The 15975-nt window shown below is 39.2% G+C and overlaps 1 protein-coding gene across 2 annotated transcripts in view; it reads left to right on the top strand.

Annotated features, from left to right (window-relative positions):
* The window catches only part of SEMA6D (semaphorin 6D), a 260446-nt gene that overhangs the window by 185698 nt on the left and 58773 nt on the right, over nt 1–15975 (top strand). The window contains exon 3 of one of the 2 annotated variants that reach the window (XM_035336037.1): nt 4723–4851. The exons of the other annotated variant lie outside the window; for it this stretch is intronic. The gene's annotated coding sequence lies outside the window, so the exon portion shown is untranslated. The remainder of the gene's footprint in view (nt 1–4722; nt 4852–15975) is intronic. 2 annotated transcript variants of the gene reach the window in all.

Raw genomic sequence — 15975 nt, 5'->3', positions numbered from 1 at the left:
TGGTGCAGGGCCCCTTGGTACCGAGCTGCAACCAGCCCCGGCAGCTGTCTGGTGCATCTGCTTGCAGGCCGAGGGCTGAGCAGCTTGCCCTAGAAGTTAAGGACTTGCAGCTGGCTTCTTGAGGGCTAACTACCAAAGTATATGAGCACAGCATGAGTCCTGATCTGAAATAGAATAGACATATGTAGGATACCCATACTTAAGGACTAGACTGCTTAGTGACTATGTTTGCTGTGGATGTGGCTAAAGGAAAGTGAAAGCCCTGTGATAAACAAAAAGTACAGAACAATAGTTAAACCTGAATAATAAAACCACATGGTGTCTCTTTGAATACGTATTGCTAAGTGTTTTGAGCTTTGTCTTTTACATCTGTTTATGTCGGGTCTGAGCTAGTGCCTGAAGAAAGCCTGATGTGACATGACACCTGGTAATACACTCTGAAAGGGACCCTGATTTTTTGAACATGCTACAGTTGGAGATCATTAATTGCAGTGCTTAGCTGCTATATTGTTTTGCTGCTAGTCACAGCTGTAACAAAAGCACCCGAAATTTTATGGCTAGTGCCGTTCAGCTTTAAATTTATACATTCTATAAAAGCCGTAATATTGTTATTTTAATCCGTAAATCAGGTTTGTCAAGGGCTATCCATTAAAATGGCTCCTGTGCCCAATATAAATCCTAGCAGCCCCAGTTTCGGTGGATAAGTGTTGATTTTAAAAGGACTCTTACGCCCTGAGCTCATCATACTCCTGACTGCCACAGAGCAGCCATGCTATGGAAGATCAAGGGGGAAAAATATTTCAGTTAGAAATACAAAGTGAAGCTAGTGTAAGCACTGCAGAGAAGTTGAGGATGCCTCATCCTTTGAAGTGTTCAAGGTCAGGTTGGATGGGGCCTTGGGCAACCTGATCTAGTGACAGATGTCCCTGCCCATGGCAGGGGCGTTGGACTTAGATGATCTTTAAAGGCCCCTTCCAACCCAAACCATTCTACGATTTCTATGATTTTAGCAAAACATTTGTTCTTGGCAAGCACTGAAACTTAGGTGGATTTTCAGTTCTGCCTCTCCCCAGAAGTTAGACATCAGTGGGTTCTGGGGAAGCAGAAACAGGCACAACTGGTGAGACAAGACCAGGCAGTTCTGGGCTATTGCATGAAACTCCTTGGGCTCCTCCACAAGAAACTGTGAGGCTGGGGACATGCCACGGGCACCCTCATGCTGGCCAGTTGCACCCCATTCTGAAAGGTCTAAGCAGAGCCTGAGCCCAGAGAAATCAGCTTTATTCTCCAGCTGGCAACAGTGCCTCAGCATTGTGCTAGCAGTGGTATGAAGCCTCCAGACCAGAGCTGGCCTGAGCACAGCCAGTCCCAGCCCTGCAGAGGGGAATATTGAGAAACAAAGCTTGGTGTAACTTTCCCTCAGTTTCCCAAGTTGTACGTGGCCTTAGTTACTAGGGAAAAGTTCCACACAGCCTGATTTTTGTCCTTCTAAGGAAGGAAACAAAGGTGTTCTGCAGTTGCTGATGAACGTTGCTCTGGTCACAGCTGAATAGAGTAGGACACTATTCATTTGAGAAGTGAAGCCAATCGTGTTATTTAGGACTTGGACCCTTCATCACTCAGGCTCAAGGAAGATTTCCCAGACCTTGATTCCTCTCCCAGAGGTGCCCACAAAGGAGGGGCGGCAGCAGCATGGGACCCCTGACAGGGCTGCTGCTCACACCCTCAGCACTGGGCATGGGAACCTCTTCCCTCCTCCAGGCCTCAGCAGGTATTTTCCACACAGGCAGTTTCCCTGGCTAATGACAGCAGCAGACATTTCTTTCTTTATCATTTCATCAGTATTCCCATTTAGATATAGTTTCAGCAGCTTCAAATGAAATATATTGAAATATATATATATATATATATATATATATATATATATATAAAATCTTTGGGGTAGCCTGTTCCTGGGAAGGAAACAATACCTGCTCCTAACACAGGACAGATTTTAGATGTTTCAACCAGAAAAGAACTCAAGTTACCTCTTTGCAACTTACAGTGAAAAACAGAAATCTGTGCATTTGCAATAGTTGGCATTTGGAAAGGTTTTGATAATAAGATATGGTGGTAATAAAACAGATTGTGCCCTCTCCGTGCACCCAGCTCTCAAATGCTCTATGATTGTTCTGCCTTCTGATGTCAGCATTCCTTAACCTCAAAATCTTTCTGCTCCACACTGATTGCAGGGGAAGATGTAAGAAATGGTAGATACAGTATTAACTCTGTTTTGCACAGTAATCTCTCCTTGGATGTTTGAGTAAGAAACATGCAGATCCATTGTGTGGCAGTTAGAGAAAAACGTTGAATGGGCACATGTTTGGCCAGAGAAGAGAGTGAGTGGAAGAGTGTAAGTGCCAAAAACCCAAACGTGTGCATGCTGGCTGGCAGCATGAGGAGGCCGGGAACCTGCACTGCCCCACTCTGCAGTCGGAACCATCACATCTTGTTCCCTTTGACTTAAGTACAATTAACAAGAGCAAAGTTTGGCCTCTGAACTGCAGAAACCCATGTGTGGTAGTCTTTTTAAAAACCTTCTCAGATCTGTATTTGTGGATAATTTTGATATTTTAACACTGTGTATTTCTGCGCTCCATTACTGGAAGATCTGTCTGACCTTAGCCCGCTAATTGTGCAGTAATTAGCATCTAAATACCATGAAGAACTCCCTGCAAATCAACCAATTGGAATATTAATTCTTAATCTAAATATATCCTTAAAAATTGTACAAGTGCAAAGTCAGGATTTTCTGCCTTTTTCTGCATCTGGTATTTCTGTGCAGTGAAGTGGTTTGTATGGACACAGGAAAGCACCTCTGAAAGGGGGCGTGAGATGTGATGCCTTCCCCTGCTCCCATGGGTTTAGGCCCAGAGCCCCAAACAGTGTTATTCTGTATGTGCACTCCAAGCAAGAAAATCAAAATGTGCATCATGTCAGATCTTAGATTCCATTATTATTGACCATAACCATATGGCATAGCATTAGTCTTTTTTGATTTAGTAAAACAGGGTAGTGATACATTTTATCTAGACAGCTTTGTAACAAGTTATAGTTGTGAGTACTAATCTCCCAGGACATATCCAAGTAATGAATAATTAAAACTATGACTCATCATCTTACAGACCACAGAAAGGTTGGCGTGTCCTTCCCACTGCTTACCCAAGAGCAAGAGGAGTTCTCACCTAGTGGATGGTCTGGCTCTTTGTGTGGTCTGGATTCAAAGAATACCACGTCTGCTTTGTTTTAGAACTTCAAAGGCAAAGTTTAATCTAATAATATTATGAGCAGAGAATTTTAATTCTGCATTTTAGTTTTGATTTTTCAAATGAGAGGCTTTTCAACCATTCAGACTAAAACTAACAAAGATATTGGAAAAGCAAGGACATGGGGATAAAAAAAAATAACCACAAAGGTGAGTCAGCCTTAAAACAGACAGTGCCTAAGAGAATTTTCCTCATTGAACACAAGGTTAATTCTAAAATCTACAACTGAAAATTCAGAGGAAACACCACAAAAGTCTAGTTGTAAATAAGCATATTCTCTTCTATTTCAGGCACACATTGCTATTCTATCGGGAGACACAGCTAACATTCATTACCATTTATGTAAACCCATCCCACCCCTCAAAAAAAAAATAAAAATGTGCAAACAAATACATCGATCCATATGTACATTATGATAATCAGCAAGGTTTGGGAACTTTGGTCACTGTAATGATGTGATTGCATTTAACACACAAGACTGAGAGCTTTGTGTTGTCAGTAGCAAAACATGAAATACTATATGAATTAGGAAAAATCCAATAACAAACAGCAGGATGCTCCATGCATACACATCGCTGTTGTGGTTATGAGCAAATACAAGACTGAACATGATTAACCACGATTTATTCTTACTATAAACTCAGCAGACAGATGCAGAAGACATACTATAATTGCATACACATTTCCTCCCAGAGCTCAGAACCAATAAAAATATGGTAATTTCTTATAATTTAAGACACATTCCTTACTGTTTTTAAATAAATAATAAGGTTTTAACAGGCTTGCATTGTTTTTCTTTTTCAGTTTTTGAAATAAACTGTGTTGTGAATGTTGATATGCAATGTATTAGAAACAATATTACCTACAGGGACAGTGGTATTGTTTATTGAGAAAGATACTCTAGACTAAATTTATCAACCTGTTTTTTATTATATGAAGTCTCAGCTATCTTAACACTTTCTGGTTTATCTAGTATTCAGAGTTTTGACTTTAAATGTTATTGTTATTGTTGTTTTTTGCATCACATTTTTGCCATCTCCAGAAATAATATTTTCAATTGCACAATGTGTCTTTAAATAAAGACAAAACAAATATCCAAGCCAAATATCCAGCCTCCAGGGCTCAGAAAGTGGGTACAAATTTTGAGAGTAATTATAACTACAGAAACATCAATCGTCTCAGGGTTATTTTAAACTAAACATTTCTATACAGAGTCAAAAAGTGTAATAAGAATACATCTAAATATACAGTTAATTGCATCAAAATAGCACATCCATCTGTGAGCTTTGTTCTAAGTTTGCTGAGTGAGTTGAAAATATGGAATGTGATCTGCAAACCAAGCAAGTTACTAAGTATCTGAGGAAAACTTATCTAAAGAAGTTGTGTGCTAAGTTTCCCCTTGCGGTTCTCACTGCAGCCCTAACGAAGCAATTCCAGGACAGTCTCAACAAAACCAACCTCTACCGTGTGTCATTACTTGAACCTGACCTTCTTCCCTCTGCTGCCAGCCATTCAATTTCCCCGCAGATTTTCTCCCCTCGTTAAGGTAAGCACTCTTGAATATTCATTGCTTTGAGCCAGTGTAGCCGAGAAACTTTCGTCGGCGGTCCCTGCCTTGCTGTGCCAGAAAGGCTCTTCGGGAGTGAGCCTTCTGGGGTCCGCAAGCTGCCTTTGTCGTTTGTGTTTGGGAGCTGGGAATCCAAACAAATAAAGCAGAAAGTAGTTGCTGAATACTCGGATCTTTAGCTGGAGAAGGCCAGTTTTTGTCTTTGGTTTTCCAGTCTGATAAATCCTTTTATGAAACTGAAAGCTGCTAACCTCTGTGGCTGTATCACATGGCAGCTGCTGGAGGGGGGATAGAGCAGGTTGCCTCTACAGATCACTGTAATGTTATATTTTAATTATAGGTTGCCATGCACTTCAGACACTCCAGCAGGACTACCTAATTAACAAGGTTGTTCAGCTTTCACATAGTATCAATCAACTAGTTGCTGAAAATGTCTTGATCTCATTTTCTAAGATTAAAGTATAAACGAAGGACACTTTGCTCCATTGTTACTAAACTAAACAGTACCTTCTGGTTTGCAAATGTGATATTAAAATCTCTGGAAGTGGCTGAGGCCCCAGCTCAACAAAGCAGTAAGCACAAGCTTACTTTTGAATATGTAAGTGGAGCCATTTATTTCAAGGGAATCACATGCTTAAGGTTGAATGTATGCTTAAGCATTTTCTTTTAATCAGAATTTCATAGACTCATTTTGAAATACAAAACCGAACTTGTCAAAATAGACAATAAGGAGCTAACGTATCTGTAACATTGGGGAAATCATAGCTTAAACAGTAGCTGAAATAAATTGAATATCCCCAGTAGTGTGTATTATACAAAGCTCAGTAATACTACCTAAGATAATGCCATTTTAATTCAAGAATCTTCCACAGTGTTTTATATTTAGATTCAAACTGTTAAATAAAAGTAATTGCAAGATAGACATAGAAAAAAAGAGTGAAAGAAAATGGTTATAATTAGAAAACATTTTTATCCAGAATTTGATAACCAAACATTTACTTTTAATATCTATTTGAAAAAGTGAAGCTGTGTTTAGGATTGGTACTATACTAATGTTTGAGTGATGTTTCAAGGAGGTTCAGACTAAGTTTGAACTGAACTAGAAAACTTTTCTCCTGCTTCTCCCTTTCCCATTTGCTACACTCTTTGGAATGCAGTTTCTGGGAAAATTATTACTTGTGAAACAAAAAAATAGATTATTTCCCCCAGGTTTGGAAACAGTTTGTAGATTTGCCACTAGCCCTAGGAGGCAGTACATGGGTCCTGAGGATTCATGGTGGTGCAGGAAATCAGTTTGCAATGCTCAGTTGCTGTAATGGGGAGTTAGCATGTGCCTGCCCTTCTGTTGGTACGGGTCCGCCTCCACACTGCAGCTTGCTGAGTCAACGCCTCGCCTGCTCTGCCTCAGCCGCGTGGGCCCTTACCACGTGGGCCCGGAGAGTAGTTGCAGTGGCAAGAGTAGCAGCCTCCTGTAGGGCCCCTCTTTCTTCCCACTGCAAAGCATGGCATGGATAGCACATGCAGTGGAGACAGATGGTGCTTGCTTTCTCTGCAGTGCCATCACTTGGCACTTGTAGAGGAGAATGTGATGGCTGCATGAATGCAAAGCTGTGGATTTAAATACTAGAAACTCAAATTCACCCCTCTGAAAAGAGCAGGAGCAAGACCTCTTCCCTGCTAACATACCACTTCAGTTCTGTTGTGATGGCATATGTGAGCTTAAGTGGTGCTCAGGGACAGATTTTACTCATAAAATCATAAATGGATTTCATTAAACCTATGTGGTCTCTAATATATCAGACATAGTTGAGCCTCGGAAGTTTAAAAAAAAAAAAAAAAAAAAGAGGAAGAAGAAGAAAGAAAATAAGAGAAAAAGATATATTGGTTCTTTCCCCACTTTCCCAAATATGAATCATTGATATTTATAAATAAACACTGGAAAATAAGCAAAATTAGAGTAAAGGCAGCATAAAACTAAGGTAGAGACTTTGCTGGGAAACAGAATAAGTTAATGTATTTATATTTGTCTGCATTCAATCAGGAATACCATTTTTAAACCTAATTAGAGAAATACATAATCCTCCCTCTTTGGAGCCCTCAAGAAAAGCCAGCACAAGTGTCCATGACCACAGAACGCTGAGTATTCAGTGAAGCAGAATAAAATACTGTCTTTACTAGTTTTGGTAGTTTTGAAAATAAATGTTTTAGCATCCTTTTACCTTGAAACATACTACTTTTCCTTTAAGTTGTATTCATTGTCGATGTGTTGTAAGCTTAAATCAAAGGACAAATCGATGTAGTTTTCTCATTCTTTGTCCTTGTTCTTTGAACAAGCTCTTACAGGCATAGTGTATGCTTCCATTTTACAGTGGACTTTAAAAATATATATATTTATTCCTATGGTTTTGAAAGAATAGTTTTTTCTTATAAATGCTGGTATTTTATTAACATTCTGCAAATGAATATCAGAGCAAGAGCTGACAGTTGTAATGTGCTGAATAGCTAGTAACTATTTAGGTTAAAAAAAAACTTCAGTTTTTATAGCGTGGTTATCTTGAAAAACCATGTAGCATTAAAGCTTTGTGGATTAATTCCTTTGAATCAGCAAAACTGCTTCAGATTAACAATTATTTTAGCTGGTGGCATATTTTTTTATTCTATATAATAACAAGCATGATTAGCACAGAAGTACTATGCTCTCCGTAACCTGTTTGTAATTGGGAGAATCTGCAGTATGTATTCTACAGTCCAGCTCACATTGAAGATTGAAATGTAATTACAGTACAGGCAATCTCATCTCTAGTAATTACAGTTGTCACCATCGATCCAATTAACCAGGATAACTAACTCTGCTGAGCCGGAGTTGACAAAGCTTTCTGGCTAAACCCAGATTGCTGTAAGAGTTTTGTTGGGTTTTTGAGACTTTTCAATTGCCAAAACACCAGTGCTTGAAAAAGTAGATAACAAATATTGTGAATTATGGCTTAGGAAACCAAAAGCAAAACCTGCTTTCACTTCTTGCTCAGGTCTGAAACTTGTAACTGTGACTTACATGGCAAACAGCAAAAATGCAAAACAACCCTGACATAAATGAAAAGGATGTAGAAAGGGGCAAGCCTGCTTCTTGATGTATGGATCAGGGATATGCTTGGTTCTCCCACGGATGAAGCGGTACAAAGCAAGAGGCAGTCCGTGTCTGCCCAAGGCCATGTCTGCAGTGTCCAGCAAGGGTGGCACGGGGAGCCCCTGGCCTGCCAGACCTGTAGCACTGACTTGGCACACAGGTGTCTTTTACAGTAAAGGTCTTCTATGGTTCCACCGCAGTGCTGTGCCAGCATAGCTGTGCAATTTTCCTACATGGTTGTGGGCACTCAGTTTAGGACAAGATAGTGAAATTTCATGCAACTAGGTAGCACTTCTTCACAGCTGTCCCTGGTGAGTTCACTGGGACCACTTGACATATAAAGTACTCTTCTGTGGGTTTGAGGTGTTCACAGACTAATTTTTAGATAAGACTTCCAGATTCTTTATATGTCAGGCACTTTTCCAAACCCAAGCTGAACTGCTAAAATATGTTGTAACTAGGCTGCCTGACTTTTTGTAAAAACAAGTCATGGAGATGTAAGTGGGCCAGAGCATTTGTTCCTTGCTTCTTTCAGAAGACTCCACAGCATTGCTATAGTAGGCTAAAGGCTTCGGTGTTGACCAACCTTCAGGACTTTTTAGGCAAAAAATACCAGTTTCAAGTGGGGGCGGTGGGGGGGGGGGGGTCTGTTTTCAGAATTTTTCTTCAATTCTAAGAGTATAATTTGACAGACTGTTTTGAACAAAACAGTAATTTATTGCCTTTCTCAGAGTTTTGTCTAGATCTTTCTTGACCTTAGCAACACTCCAGAATACATGAAATGGTCATTATGCCTATGTTAGCAATGACAGTGACAACTATAAGCATGAAGCTGGAACATTTCAAAATAGTTCACCATCAGGCTTAACACATATTAGAAAACTTATTTCTGACATGTCACCAGAAGAAACCAGATTTTACTAAAATTCATCTTAATTGCATCCCAGACCATAGCCATAGCAGGGCAAAATGTATGATAGGTAGGCAGTTCTAATTGATGCCTTTGAGGATTTCTTTTTGCAACACAGGGAGAAACACATGGAGAAATTCCCCTCTCCAAGAACAGACAAAGATATCAATTTATTCAGTATGCTATAAGAGAGAATGAATCCACACAACCAAAATCCATGGCATCTTTCATTCCTCAGTAAAGCAATAGATAGGTCCTTATGTGCAGTACTTTGCTTTTAGTTGTATTTATAGCCCCATTGAAGAAAAAAGTCTATTGGATGTACTCACTACGGGACCATATATACTCAAGCATGGGAGCGGGATATAAAATTATCCACTAGGTGCAGTGACTGCCTGTGCACTATACGCATTCCTCTCTGTAATGTTAAAGAGTAAAATATAGAAAAAAAAAAAAGAATTGTGAAGCCATATCCCATCAATAATACAAGGTATTGTAAAACGGCCATAAACTGGGAGGACAGCTCATTGGTTTGGGCTTTGGCTTGGTTTTGTTTTGTTTCTTCAGTGAATGTGTTTGTCCAAGAAAAATCTTGCAGTGAATCAGTGTTCTGGTTGTAGCTGTTTTTTAAGAAATATTTCCTAGTTTTTTTCTGAGCAGCAAAACTAGCAGCCAGACTTAATGAGTTTGTGTTTTAACATCCACTCAAGTTTTTTTGTCTTCTACATTTGCATATAGAACACTTCTACTACAAAGGACACCTTAGAGGTGTGTTTACTGTCAACTATAAACTGTGAAGTCTTTTCTTTCCCTGCTCAACCCTTTGCTGTATTGCTGTGGCGTCAGTCAGTGGGTCTTCAAGTCTTTAGGGAACACTGATTATTCTTTCTGGAGGAGAAGGATGGCAGCTGCTAATGCATAGGAGCTAGTTCTTCTCCCATGGAATCCATGAGAAAACTCCCAATGAGTTTAGTGGGAGCAGAAATTGAGGCATGTTTGGCACTGTGGACAATCCTTTTCCAAACAGAAAAAACAGATACATAAACTTGGTAGTTTTCTCAAATCTCTGGACACAGCACAGTGATTAACTGGGTCTAAAAACCACATATGAAGAAGTTGAACCTGAGCTAATGTTGCACTTTAACCACTGTCTCCTAGAGATTGCCAGAGTAGGTCCTCTCAAGCTGCCTTTTTTTTTTTTTTTTTTTTTTTCATCTGTTTTAGGTTCTCTTTGTTTTACATGGTCTAATCCTGCTCAGTGATATCTTTTTCTCATGATTGATCATTTACATATGTACCTGCATCTTAGACTTTTTGGGTACATTCACCATTTTACATAATAGGAAGGGAGCACAGCTAGCTAGCACATTAAACTGCCTCTGCGATACCATGCTCCACTGTGCATCTGAATGACACATTTTCTGGCTGTGCAACTTAGTATGCATGTTTTCTTAATATTCAGAATTAGATCTGTAAACATCTTAATAAATTTGGGAAAAAAATCCTGTCCCAATATTCCTTTGTTCAGGTTTCTTTCTTCATTAAATAAAAATTCTTGACTTTCCTTTCTCTAAAATTGTAAATCCATAGCCTCTGTGAAAAAAATATTCTCTTTCCCTGTTCTGCACAGCTCATTAGCACTTCCCTCCATACACTTATTTCTGGTGCCATTTATTTCTTCTGATATCATATTATGCAAATGTAATACACAGCCTCACTGTATAAATAAGAAGCCTTCCGCAGCACTTACAGTTTTTTTCAAGCTCTACAAAGCGCATTTCACAAGCCCAGTTGCTCTAAAACAATTCCACGAATTGGATAAAGGATAAAAAATGTGTGAGAAGAAAATCCCCAAACAGTTAATCTTAAAGGTCACAGACTAAAGTAGTTGAACTTCATAAAATGGGACCCTGTGTCCTGAAGGCTGGCCAGGAACGTCTTATGTGAGGAGAAGTGAAAATCTTTGCATGTCTAATGGCAGATTTATGGCTAGACACAAGTTCTGAGGAAGACTGGTTGTTTTTTGTAATCCTAAACACAGATGTTTTGTTAATTGGAAAGACCTTTTATTAAAACTGAATGGTGGGTGCTTTTCAAATAATCCAATTCAACAACTAAATCCTTGCTTGAAAGCTGAAGCAACAATGCTGCTTTTCCCAATAGGGTTCATATTTGGAAACAACTGTTTGGTTTTTACTTCTACCAGGATGTGTCAAGACTAGAGCTGGAATTTTCTGCCCGTTTCTAGCTTGGAAAAAATATATTTAAATGCCAGTCTCAGCTTTGACCTGAGACAAAGAAACCTATTTTTAAGAGGGCTATTTACCTGCTTTTGAACACCCCCATGCTCCCCAAATAGATCTGTCAGTTTCAAAATGCAACTGGAACAAAAAGTCAAAAATATTTTGGAACAAAAAGTCAAAATATTTCACCTAGAAGATGTCAATAACATTTATACTTCTCTGGTTTTACTTTTTTTTGGCCAAACTATTTTCTAACACGATCTGACTTTCTGAATAGTTTAATTCCCTCTGAAACTGCATGTCTGCACATTTTATGTACCCTGAAAACATTTTCAACCTCCTCCAGTCATCATGCAGGTACCGCTAAGATTTATAACTTCACCCTCACTCCACAAAGGCAGTCCTTTAAGTCGAGCTTCAGCAGCATGCCCTAATGTGAAGCATGGGACGGGGCTTGCCCAGGCTGCCCACTGCTGAGGGCAACCAGCATCGTCGTTTGTCTGCAGCCGTGCAGGGTCAGGCCCAGGTTAGGAGTTTGTGCGTTCATAATGCATGTGGCAGCTTGCTCTGTGACTCTAAACCTGTTATCTTGAACAAAAGTTCTGTTTTCACTCGTATCTACACATATCTAGGACCTTATCCTGGAAATTCTTGCTCATACCAGTAAATTTCATTGCTGGGAGATTCCCTTTGAAGGCAAGGCACCTGTTTCCAATATGCCCAGGAGCACGTGCAGACAGGGTTGGGCCTATAATCGATACACAAACACTTGTGCAGTCAAACACCCCATTTGTATATGTTAATCTTTTACAACATTAAGGAAGTTGTGCTGGAAAAGCTCATTTTCCCTGAAGATTGTCAGCCTTAACAAGAACTAAGAAACTAGAACAAAGTCATCATGAATTCTAATGTATTTGAACATATGGCCCTAGGACCTGTTATTACCATATCAGTCAGATAAAGGAGTGGGAGAGTGGTTGCAACAGCACAGAAGGAAAAAATGTTAACACTGCAAAATGACTTTATTAATTTTAAAGAAATACTCAGTCCATGAATTTAGTTTCCAATTTTAAGGAAGTCTTGATTCCTTAAATTAAACTTCTTAAACTTCTTGCTTCCTTAATTTAAACTTCTTACAATTCTCATTTAAATAGTATTTTTGTCATCATTAGTGAAACATTGCTTTTCTTTTTAAATACTGTGTTGTGGTTGGGTTTATTTTATTATTTTTTTCTGTAAATCTACCTCTAGAGTGAATAAGGGCATTTTGTAGTAGGAGTACTGGTTGTTTACTGGTTGTTCATGGTTGATTAACAGGGTAAGTAAAATAATCTCTAGCAGAAAGAAGTGAAATCAGGTCAGAGTCCATTTCCAAGGCACATCTAAAAACCTAATCAGTTCATTTAGTCTCTGTCCTCCAGCTCTCAAATGTATATCAGCACAGGCAAATGTACAGTCCCCAGATCTCCAAAGAGCAATCAACTGATGCTTCCAGTTGCATGTATGTGTGAGAGAGAGGGAAATGTATGAAACCGTTTAATTAATGTATTTGGAGCAAGAACTGGACCTGGGGTTGCTACGGACTTAATGCAAGGTTTAATCAGGCTTACCAGTAACCTAGAACTCCAAACCCTCTTAGACAAGTACAGTGTGACTTTTGCTGTTAATTCATTGTGGACATTATGGTATTCACAGAATTTTTTGAGGAAGCAGAAAAGGCTTTGTAAATGGATTTGATGTTTTTATACAATTTGCAGTCAGCATGGATGCCTGGCAGCAGGTTAGTGAGTCAGGATGAGAGGTCTGGTTGGGTTTCATGAATGCAGATGGTGCAGAGCTGGGATGGATGGTAGTGTCTTGTGATGAACTACTACCACCATGTTCCAAAGCATATTGCACCATCTGGATTGTGATCATTTGAAAATTTCTTGGTTTATATGTCATTAAAACATTGCTAAAGCTTTTCTTGAGGTTTATACCAATCTTTCTGCTAACTTTACAACTGAGCAAATATTGAAACATTTGGTGAATCATTTTTAATAGTTGCATTAGCTTCCATGCTTCCATCAGTTTGTTGGGTTTTTTTGTTGTTTTGTTTTTTGTTTTTTTTTTTGTTGTTTTTTTTAAAAAAAAAAAGATTTTGCTTCGACAATATTCAAGTGTTTTATTTCCTTCCACAAACATCTACATAAATTAGCTTGCTTAAGAGAGGTAGAATTTCTCTTGTATAGAGGCTTTTCTCTTGTATAGATGGCTCACAAAGACTGTACAACATTTTACCATGTTTATCTTTGAAACAAAGCTGAAATAACATCTAAATGCAGCTTTTAAGAGGTTTAGAGGCTTTGAGATGGCCTTCTACTCCCAGCTGTACTTCATCCAGCTTATTGTCTAAGTGAAATTCACATAGAGCAGAGGAAAAAGTAGATTATTCCCTGATTCAGTGGTAAAATTGAGAAACCTGAGGTAATCGTTTTGACCAATGACAGTCTCTTTACATAAAGGATACAGTAGCAAAACAGGAGTATTTAATGGGCCTGTACCTATTTGGGAAGGGTGCATTTTGGGTATCAAAATTATTCCTGCAATAAAATCTGTCTAGTGAGAAGACAATTTCTGCATTGTACAGCCAAGATCAGACAGCAAGTAGTGTGTTTTTAGTTGGTACCCTATTATGGCTGCTTTTGTAGCTTCTGTAAAAGAAAGGAGAAGACAAGGCAGCAGCCTGGCAAGAGCTGAACTTGCCCTTGCTTTAGAGCTGCTCATCCAACAGCTGCAGTGAAAAAGAGAGCTGATGTTGGAGCCTGGTCCTGGATTTGCCAAGCTTGCTGGGGATTGGTGTCTAGCATCACCCTGACTTTTCCAGGGTAGCCACATTTGTCATTAGAAAACACAATATTTGCACTGAGATATGCTTGCCTAGCCAGTCATAGCTTTTTTCAGTAGGATTTTCAGTCCTGTTTTTTGTCAGTAGGATTTAGGTTTATGTAGAAAGGAATGTGATTTTAAACTGGGGAGGGAAAACATTATTTTCTACTATACCAAGCATTAAACTGAACAGCCAAGCACTTTTTTTTTTCCTAAGATCTAGTCCAATTGGATTCACAAAAGGCTGAAAGCTGGCTCTAGGAACAACCTTTAGGCTAAAAGTATGTTTTCTTGATTGTCACACAATTTTGCTGTTATGTCTTTGTGCAATGGTCATTCTCTTTGTTGGGCTTATTTTCCTTTGGTGGCTGCATTTGTAATATATGCTTGTGCCTTTATAACATCTTTATCAAATTCTCATTACTCTGCAAAAGGCAGGGAGAAACTTCTGTGGAATGCTGAATATGAACAAGTTTAATGCTAATAGCAATTGTCACCTAGTCAAGAAAGGGAGGGAAGCCTGTGCCTCCATCAAAATTTGTTAACATCACAAGACTTGAATATCCCAAAGATAGCCCAGAAAAGTTGTTCATGCCCTGTTCCTGGAGGTGTTCAAGACCAGGTAGGATGAGGCCTGGTCTGGTATGGCATCCCTGCCCATGGCATGGTGTGTGGAACTAGATGATTTTTAAGGCCCCTTCCAACCCAAGCCCTTCTATGATTCTATGATTGTGTGATCTGCTAAAAACTCACCACATACAAACAGAATTATTTGCTGAAAAGCTTTGCCAAAAGATTTTGAATTATGAATGAAGCAAAACAAGTTGTAAACTGTTCACTGACAGATCACAAACAGAACGAGAGGCTAAATTTGTTTACTCAGCTCCAGCCAGTTTATAGGTTGCACTGGAAATCTGCCAGGTCTTGGTGGGGCTGAGGCTCCGTAATTCAAGAAGAAACCTTGTTACCGCTTATGATAAGAGGTTCTCAGTACTTCTCATGATAGAAAGTCAAATTAAATGAAAGTAGATCTTGATATACTCAGCACTGAATTTCAATACTACTTGTGGGCAATTGGGTTAAAACATCAAGTCACTGGACTTGCGCCACCAATACTGCCTGTAAGCCAGACTGAAGGGGTGGTATTGTATGTCAAACACTGATGTCCAGGAAGGAACAGTGTTACCCACACAGAAGCCACATAAGCAAGAGCCTAATAATGAGAAATGGACTGGGATGTCTGAACAACAGTTCCCTAGAATACTACTACAGGGCCACAGGACTCAAGAAAAATGTGCATGCAAACTGTTGAGAAACTTCTCTTTATGCCCTTGAATAATGCCCAGTTTTTGCAAATAAAGGAGAACAGATTGCTGATAATACAGCAGGGGGCAGCAATGGAAAATGACCCTTGGAGATTCCACGCTCAGTGTATTTTGCAAACAATAAACATGTACAGGGTAAATAAAACATAAAAAGACCAGACTGGAACCAACCCTAAATAGATCCTCTAGGAGTAATCCTACAAAAGCAGAACATTCAGGCAGTGGCATAACTTGGAAAATGTCAGCAAAAATATCATCCTTTTCTCCTTATTTTCAGCCTTAAACAAATCTCCTGCTACAGAGTGATTTTTTTTTTTTTAATTTTTATTATTATTTTACTACAGCCATCAGGAAAAGGGATGCCACAAATCAAATCACCTCTAGGGCACTTGGAAGCCTGGCAGTTTGGTATCATGTTATTGCATGAGAAATACCACGTGGAAAAGACTGTTCATTTTACATTGTCTAAACAAGATAAATGAAGAGAGCATACTCATGGCAAGGAGAAACAGAAACTCGATATTTAACCTCCTTGCACAGTAATAATTGCAGAGGGTGTTGACACAGATGACCTACTGATGCAACCACTGTAGCTCTATTTTTTTCAGTGGCCACCTGTGAAGAGCTACCCTG

Source organism: Oxyura jamaicensis, chromosome 10 (genome assembly GCF_011077185.1).
Source record: "Oxyura jamaicensis isolate SHBP4307 breed ruddy duck chromosome 10, BPBGC_Ojam_1.0, whole genome shotgun sequence".
Taxonomy (NCBI): Eukaryota; Metazoa; Chordata; class Aves; order Anseriformes; family Anatidae; genus Oxyura; species Oxyura jamaicensis.
Note: the sequence above shows the minus strand (reverse complement) of the source record. Positions and strands in the feature narration are given on the sequence as shown.